Here is an 8,195-nt window from a genome sequence, read left to right as displayed (position 1 = left end):
CTGTCTCCGTGAGCCTCTTCATTGTTTTTAAAACCAGGCTCATAGGTAGAAAGTGTCTTGCCTTTGATATAGCCGTTTCGGCCGGGCTTAGGTAGGAACACTATTTTCGATCCCCCCCAAACTCGTGGTACAGTTCTCAGTACTACGCTGGCTCTCAGAATTTTGGTAAGAGACCCCAGGATGATATCAATTCGCCTTTGTAGTGACACCGGGTAGATACCATCCGGTCCTGGTGCTTTCAGGGGTCCGAAGGAGTTTATCGCCCATTCTACTGCCCAATCGTGTGGTTTGTATCGGCTTCCAGTTTCCTTTGCGGCCTCTTTCGCGCTTTCTGTGCTTGTGAAAGTGCTCCTCAAGCATGAGTCGAAGAGACTCATCCGAGGTCTAGGTATCGCTGCCATCTGGCTTCATTAAACAGCCTAGGTTGGCGCCATCCTGAACCACCAGTACTTTAACTAGCCTAGAGGCCTCGGACAGGTTCTTGGCTCCGCTTCTGAACCTCTTCCACCCTTCTCTCCTGGCTTTCGCCAGGGCTTTGGTGTATTTCTGCTGGGGCAGTTTAGGTTCCTCCATGGCGCTTCTCCTGCCTAGGTTGCTGCAAGAGTTTTTCACTTTGTTCCACGCCCTCTGTACCTGGTCCCTCAGGTTAGCTGGGGTTGCCATCTACCAGCTCAACTGTTTGGTTCCTTTGATAGCGCGCATTGCACGGTTGATTTCAAAAAAGCTCCTGATTGCTTGTCCGCGAGCTTTGGCCGCATATTCCAGTCGCTCCTTGTTCTCGAACCTGTTGGGTACGTCCTAGATTCTCAATGAGAGCTCCCTCCTTGTACCCCGCGCAGTCAGTTTTTTCGGATTTTTCTTCCGAATAATATAGACTCTGCCACTCAGGTTAAGGCGTATTTGACAATGGTCAGAGCCTAAAGGTTCTTTACAGACTCTCTTTACACAGACAATCTTTAACCAAGTCCACCTTGCCTGCTGCTCATATGGTGATATCTAGCACTTCCTGCCTTCAACAGTCTATGAAGATCAGCTCACTCCCCCTGTTCAGGAGTAGCAGGTCGTTTTACCATCATGAAGTCGTGTAGGGGTTCTCCCCTCGCATTGGTATTTGAGCTTCCCCACCCCAGATGGTGGTTTCCCTCGTCCTTCATTCTGGCCATCAGTGCCTCCACCTCAGGTGTTGGCGGGGGTCCATTGGAGTCACAAGGTAGGTGAGCTGATCCTACCATACATTCCAACGTTTCGTTCTCACGTTTTTGGGCTTTCAACTTGGCTACGGCCAAGTCCCCCTTGCTGAGCTGCGATATAAGAGTAGCATCCATCTCTTTGACCAGGATGCATGCCCTTATTCTGTGATCCCTGGGATTCGCATGGAACAATCTCCCACATCCTCTCAGGCCTCTGATTGTCCCATCCACCAACCACGGTTCTTGGATGAGAGCTACAGCGGTTTGCATTCCAGCAAGAGTCCGGCGAAATATGACCTAGGCACTTTTGCTGTGCTGCAAGTTTATCTGGACGATTTCGATCGACCCGAGAGCCATTGAAGGTTTCACTTGTTTTCCGCGGTCGCTCCTTGGCCCTCAGAGTGGTTCTTCTCGAGCATCTTCATAGATGCTCTTTGAGTCCCGCAATGAAGTTTGAAATTGCAGGCCTTTAGGCACTCTAATGTTTTCTCGTCGACAAGGGCAGCAAAAATGGGCGCTCGTGGCTCCCTTGCTTTCACTGCCCTTGATGACGAGCCAGTTCTCGGTTTCGAGTCCCACATTCTGCCTGCCCATGAGGTCAATTGCCTCCCGGGCGGACATCTCTTCGTCGGCCACATGCACTACGATTCTGCGGCGCTTTGGCAGCTCCGCAGCATTGAGCACCAGGAACGATGTATCTCCTATTTTAATTCCGGGTAATAGGCTTCTGAGCAACCTTTCCCGTCTCTTCATCTGAGCACCCAAAAAGGACTGCTCCGTCTCTCTCCCACATGCCCTCAAAGGTCGGAGCTTTGGTTCCCTTCGGTAGTTGGAGAATCTGAGATTTCACAAGTCGTTTCAGACCCTTCAACTCCTCCGGCGAGATCTTCTTTTCCGGGTATCCCTCTGGAATAAGAGCTAGCCGGATCATTTTTATCGCAGCCTGGCTGTATCACGCCGGATTGCTGCTTCGTTTCTTGTCTAGCCGTGACATACTGGGGCTGCACGTGTCGTGCACGGGGGCTTTTCGTTTGCCCCTGTGCACCTCCACCGACTGACCCTCTTGAGCGTTATTTCCTTGGGTTGTTGAGCCCTGATAGCCGCCTGCTCGATTCTATAGCACTGCTATATCTAATCCGGGTCTTGTTAGACACCGGCGTGATTCCCCCTTCCGGATTCGTTGAGGTCCTAGGAGACTTTGTTGGGTTTCTTTGATTTGTTCAGTATTCATCTGAATCCCATGAGTGTCTAGGTGAAGCGACCTCACCCGGGCATAGCCTAGTATGCCCAGGGCTTGGCTGAATACCCCCGGAGTTGGCCTGGTATCTCTGCGTCATGCAACCATCGGTGTGGTAGCTAACACCTTGGCTTGGGGAGTTGGTCCGCGACGGATTTTTAGGCATGTGTTTGCACGCCCTATCACCACCGTTGGCCAGTCATTTTTCAGCATCCCAACGCCAGGCCACGGGTAGAGATACCCGTGTCCTGTGGTGAGCCGTCTAATTCGTCTGGCCGTCCTCCTATCCGCCACCTGGAGACGCGCCCGGTTAGCGACTCAACCATTTAGCATTAAGCTTGGAAGTAAATAAATCGACTTCAGGTTCGCCAAAAGCCTCAATGATCTTGATATAATCTGTGACATTCAGTTCCCATTCAGTTTACAAGTTCTTCATTCTAGATACCGTATCCGCAACGAAGTTTTCTGTGGGTAGGATCTAGGAAGCAATTAAAATTGACGTTTTCTTTCGGCCCATTGCCAAATTTTGGGAGCCAATTTGTTATATTTTGGAAATTTAGTGCCTCCCATTTCATTAAAATGAGATATGTTTTACAAAGTTAATGTGCATTTTCCGCTCTTTATCGGACCAAAAACCATCAATCTTTTTATCATTATCACAAACCCTCCAACCTGACTTAGGTGCGTGTGTGACAATCTCCATAGCAAAGAACTCGTTTCTAATACGGTGAATACTATTTTTAATATTAAACTTCCACCATTGTAATTCTAGTTTAATAGGCTCTCGTATGGGCATAGTTTCATCATAACAACCATCATTGAAGATTAGTTGGAAAATTTTTTCCTTTCCAAGAATTTCGGTGTATGGCCAACCATATTCTACAGCTGGGCAATATGCTACCAATCTTTCAATTAGTTGCGCATATTCTCTAATAGTGCATTTATCCAGTTTTAAAAAAATGTTTCTAATGATTGATAAATATTTTTTATTTTCTCTTCAATTAACTCAAGTGCATATTTTTCTGCATTGATTATCCTAAATTATCCAAAATAAATCCTAAAAATTTACCTCTCATAGAGGCTACCAGGTTGTATCTTTTATGATTGATTAAAAAACCCAATCACTCCAGGAGGCTCAAGGTTTCCTCAACATTTTTCTTGCATTTTTCAATTGAGTTTTTTATACACAAAAAGACGTCTAAATAGATTACTGATGAAAAACCCCTGCTTGTCAAATTTTTCATAATCACTTTCGTGACTTTAGTGAAGACAAAAAGTGCTGTGTTTACACTAAATGCTAGGACTATAAATTCATATAATGTAGGAGTAAAGACATTTTGAAATTTAAAACGAAGATATATTCTATTAGACTCATGTATCGGAGTTAAATAATAAGCCTCCTTTAGATCAGTTGTTCCTAGATAATATTCTAGAAAAGTTAATTGAATTGCGGTTCATAACTCTTCAAGTTTGAAATATCGTGTTGAGATCGATTTATTAAGTTGTTTCAAGTTCAGTATGAATCTATTTGACCCATCTGGTTTTTTAACTAAAAAGTAAGAACATAAGAATTGATCTTTTGCTTCAGTACAGACTCTAATCACCTATTTAACTAATAACTGTCTAGTATAAAACTCGGTAACCTCTGGATCTATCTCGGAATAATTATAGCTTCTGGAAATATTATTATTGGGATCTCTGTTGAAAGGAATTCGGTACCCTGAAAGGCAAGATAACTTGAACTTATCATGAGTAATCATTTTTCAGCTCCCGTAAAAAGATAATAATCTACCCTCTCTTACATTAGCCAGTTCCTTTCTCGGCCTTGGTTACGGTCTTGCGTGGCTGATAAATCAAGGCGTTGTGGTTGACAAACTGTTGGTGGTTTTTTGAAAACACCCTTTGTCTCAGACGTCTGGCGAAATACATAGGTCCCGTTTGTCCCCGTCAGACTCCTCACAAACGGGATCTTGGAATTTGACTGCTGGTAAACAATGGCTGGTTTCTTTAGCACCTGAGGAAGTTTGAGAGTTTTACTCATTTTATCCAACGCTTTAGCGTCTTTACTTTTTTCGAACAAATCCTTTCCATATAAGAATTCCCCAGGCTGAGTTTCTTTAAGAATGGCCTTAGTTTCTTTGGACAGTCCAGGTTCAATAAAAGCTTTTCTTGAGGATATCTGCTTGTATATAATAGTAGCAACCAGTTTTGCAGCATCACGCATGCGTGTCAAAAGCTTTTCGAGACCGAAATCATCCTTGTCTTCATAAATTGCTGAGACTACGGAACCACAAATTGACAGGGATAATTTTTGAGTTTCAATCATATGATTGTCTCTTGTAACAGCAAAATCTTTCCCAATAGCCGCAATCTGCGAGTTTAATTTGGGGGTTTCTAATTCCACTATACATTCATAGTTCCCCAATAGTGACTCGATTTCCTCTTTCTACATGGCTTCTTTGCAGAAAAATTCCCATCTTCTCAAGAAATTGGGATAAAATGATATTGTTTAACTGCTTTGGTGGAGATTGGATTATCACCTAACTAAAAGGAAGTAGAAGGGGAAATAGATATATATAAATATCTGTATATAATTAGATATATTTAGGCGATATGTGATGAAAACACTCGATATTCAGGCAAAAGAAAATATATTGATTATGGTCTGCCATCCAGCAGGCACGGATAGTTTATTACGTCTTTATCATGTTACACAAACAAGCATGGACGGGTCGCGGTAGGTCTTAGGCACGTCATAAGATTGAGTTCTGATCACCCTGGTAGTTTTCTTTTTCTCTCACTGTATCTAATATTTGATTTATTCATTTAAAAAGAGAGAGATATCTTTTCCCGAGTAAAAAACTTGTCTTGTGATTTAACAAGCACTGATAACTAATTACATCCTTCTCTTGCCACACGGTCAAGCATGGACGTAGTATCACAGGACTATGCGTCGGCATATGAGTCATACAATTGTCTTTGGAAAAATTTTTTTTACTCACAAATTTGATCCAATCTTCATCCAGGTGGTCGTTGATAATATCATCAGACTTCTCACCAGTTTCTATAGAGTGCTGAGTGTCTTCTGAACGAACATCGCAGATGTCTGTCACCTCTTGCGTGTTCTGGTAGTTCGACACCACATTCTCCTTCTCGAGGATGTTCTCTTTGTCCTCGGAGTTATATGGGTTGAGTCAGATTTGCCCAATTTTTCTTCTAACCTTTGCACTTTATTTAACAACTGATTCAGTAATTCATCTCTTTCGCGACATCTTTTCTTGGAGTTTTTCCCATCTTATCGGGATAGTATTTTTCACGCCTAGGACGGAAAAAGTGAATTTGACGAATGCGGCCTTATAACGCGCATGAATCACAATCAGTTTTTTCGCCGTGACTATAATGCTATTTTATGTCATTATGGTCGAAAACGCGTTTTTATCCGAGCGAAGCAAGGTTAGAAACCCGTTTTACCGGCCGCGATGGCGTCAAAAAATTTTTTAAAAACTTTGAAAAAACACATGTGTCACGAAGCGCAGGCGAAGAAAAAGTAAAATATCTACGCAATAAGTGGGAGTGGTGGATGAGGCCCCTCTCCCCCTTTTTTCTCTTTCTAGTTCTGAAATGCGCGTGTAGCACCTAGTGGATCGACGGTATACTACACCTTCTCATGTAGAAGAACGAGGACGAAATATAATTGCAAATGTTATGTCGATTGTATATCATAACCTTAAAAATATCATGTGCGTCAGAGATTCCATTTTAAATGGATGAAATTGAGAAAAGAAGGAGTTCACTTACTATTCAAATGTGGAAATAGTTTTACGAGTTTTTCGTGAACAAACAGTGTTCAAAACAAAATCTAAGGAGTTCAAGCTGCTAGAGATTAACATAAGAGAAATCGATGTACACCATAATCGAAAAATCGCAGAAAGCACCGTAAGAAGAATGCGAATTTTATGTGGAGTAGTGTTTTAGTGTTGAATGGAATCGAGTTGATCCCATTCGTTCATTAGTACCCAAATTAACGCCGATAAAAGTGGGTGCTACAGAAGGCGCACGGAAGTCAAAGAAAGACGGATAGGCAGCCTCCGCCAAAGAAAAAAGAGAAGGCAACATAAAATGAGATATAAATGAATGGCGAACACAGAGGTACCCCAAGTACATATGGCAGGCTACCCGTCCAGAGGAAAGCGATCTGAGCGTGTCTAGAATATTCTGATTATCCCTACTTCTAGGCAAAAGGGCAATCTATCAAGATCGAGAATGTTGTCAGGAAACCGATGATAGTGACAACAGGTTACCAGGTAGAGCTGTCACTCATACTCAACCTTCAAGAACATTCCTATGAACCAATGTAATCTGCTTCTCGAAGCTACTATATCGTATCTAAGGAGTGGAAGATCCTGCTTCTCTTTCTGAGAACACGTCTTCAGGATCGGTTAGCGTTTTTCTTATTGGGTCCTCACGATTTCAAAAATCAATAATAGAGAAATTCGATGTTCTTACAATATTGTTGAATACGTGTACAGAATATAAACAAATTCAATTGGAAGTAAGTTGTTGACTTCATTTATCCTTGTCCGCGATATTACTCGGACATAGCGTATGAGCGTAAACCCGTAAGACGAAACCAACTTTCCACCACGTCGTCGTGGTTAAATCTCTAACATTTTGGTTGAATGTATCTGTACAGGACGCGCGGGCGATCTGGTACACGAAAATAGGCAGGAAGAAACCTATGATAGGTGCTAAGTGTCCTCAGCTCTCTTCTCTTGTAAATCAAGTTATCCTTATTTTCCTTTGACCGTGAGCGACATCTATTAATATTTTTATAGCCAATGCTTGACTCCGATTCTTATGATTTTCTAGTGACACCTACTCTATTCTGTTATTCGTCGTGAGTTTTCCCCGCACGTTTCGGTGTAAAAGTCGAGTTTCTTTCTTGCTGATTGGCCCCAATATCTCTCCCCTCTATTCATTAAGCATTAGAATCACTAATTTTTTTCCATGTAACGGGTGCCGCAAGCTGCCTCCCTCCCTCGAGTCAATTAATAAAATGCTTAGACTATCATGGCTATCATTTTTTGCTATTGACCAATCGTGTAATACAATTTAGTTAAATCTTATTCTCCAAACGAATCACCCCGAGTAAATTAATATCTCGAGTGGAAATTGTGATCAGGTCCAAGGCTGGATTGGATCAAGTTGCGCCGGATGTTGGATCAAGAAATGAGACGATGACTGGATCAAGCCCTGATCAGTAGTGTAACGGCGTTTTTAATCATGATTTGATACAGTCACCGGTTCCAGACTGGATCAAGTCTCCGGTTCTGAATTGGATCAGGTTTAGGTAATGAAGTTCAGATAAAGGTGGAAAGATCTAAATTGGATTCAATTTTATTGATTTTTATTCATATTACAACTCCTATATAATATGAACATTTAGTATATAAACGGCTACAACATAATTAGAACCTATAGTTAAAGCATAAGAACATGTTTTAAATCTTCAAATAATTTTAATGATTTTAATGACAAGTTCTTCGTAAAATACTGGAAATTGAGTGGCTCATGGTCTACAGCAGGGCCCGGCAACCTTCAGGTAGTCGGGAGCCAGCCTATTACTAGGGTCGGGATAATCCTCTCATTCTAATGGGTACCCAATTAGCCAACCATTGTGAGCGAATAAGTCCCAGCAGTGACGATATTGCAGCCAGCCACGTAGAGTGGCGTGGCAGTCGCATAAAAATGGCTGACCCGCCAGAATT

This window comes from Fopius arisanus, unplaced genomic scaffold (genome assembly GCF_000806365.1).
Source record: "Fopius arisanus strain USDA-PBARC FA_bdor unplaced genomic scaffold, ASM80636v1 scaffold00187, whole genome shotgun sequence".
Lineage (NCBI taxonomy): Eukaryota > Metazoa > Arthropoda > Insecta > Hymenoptera > Braconidae > Fopius > Fopius arisanus.
This window is presented reverse-complemented; position numbering follows the sequence as displayed.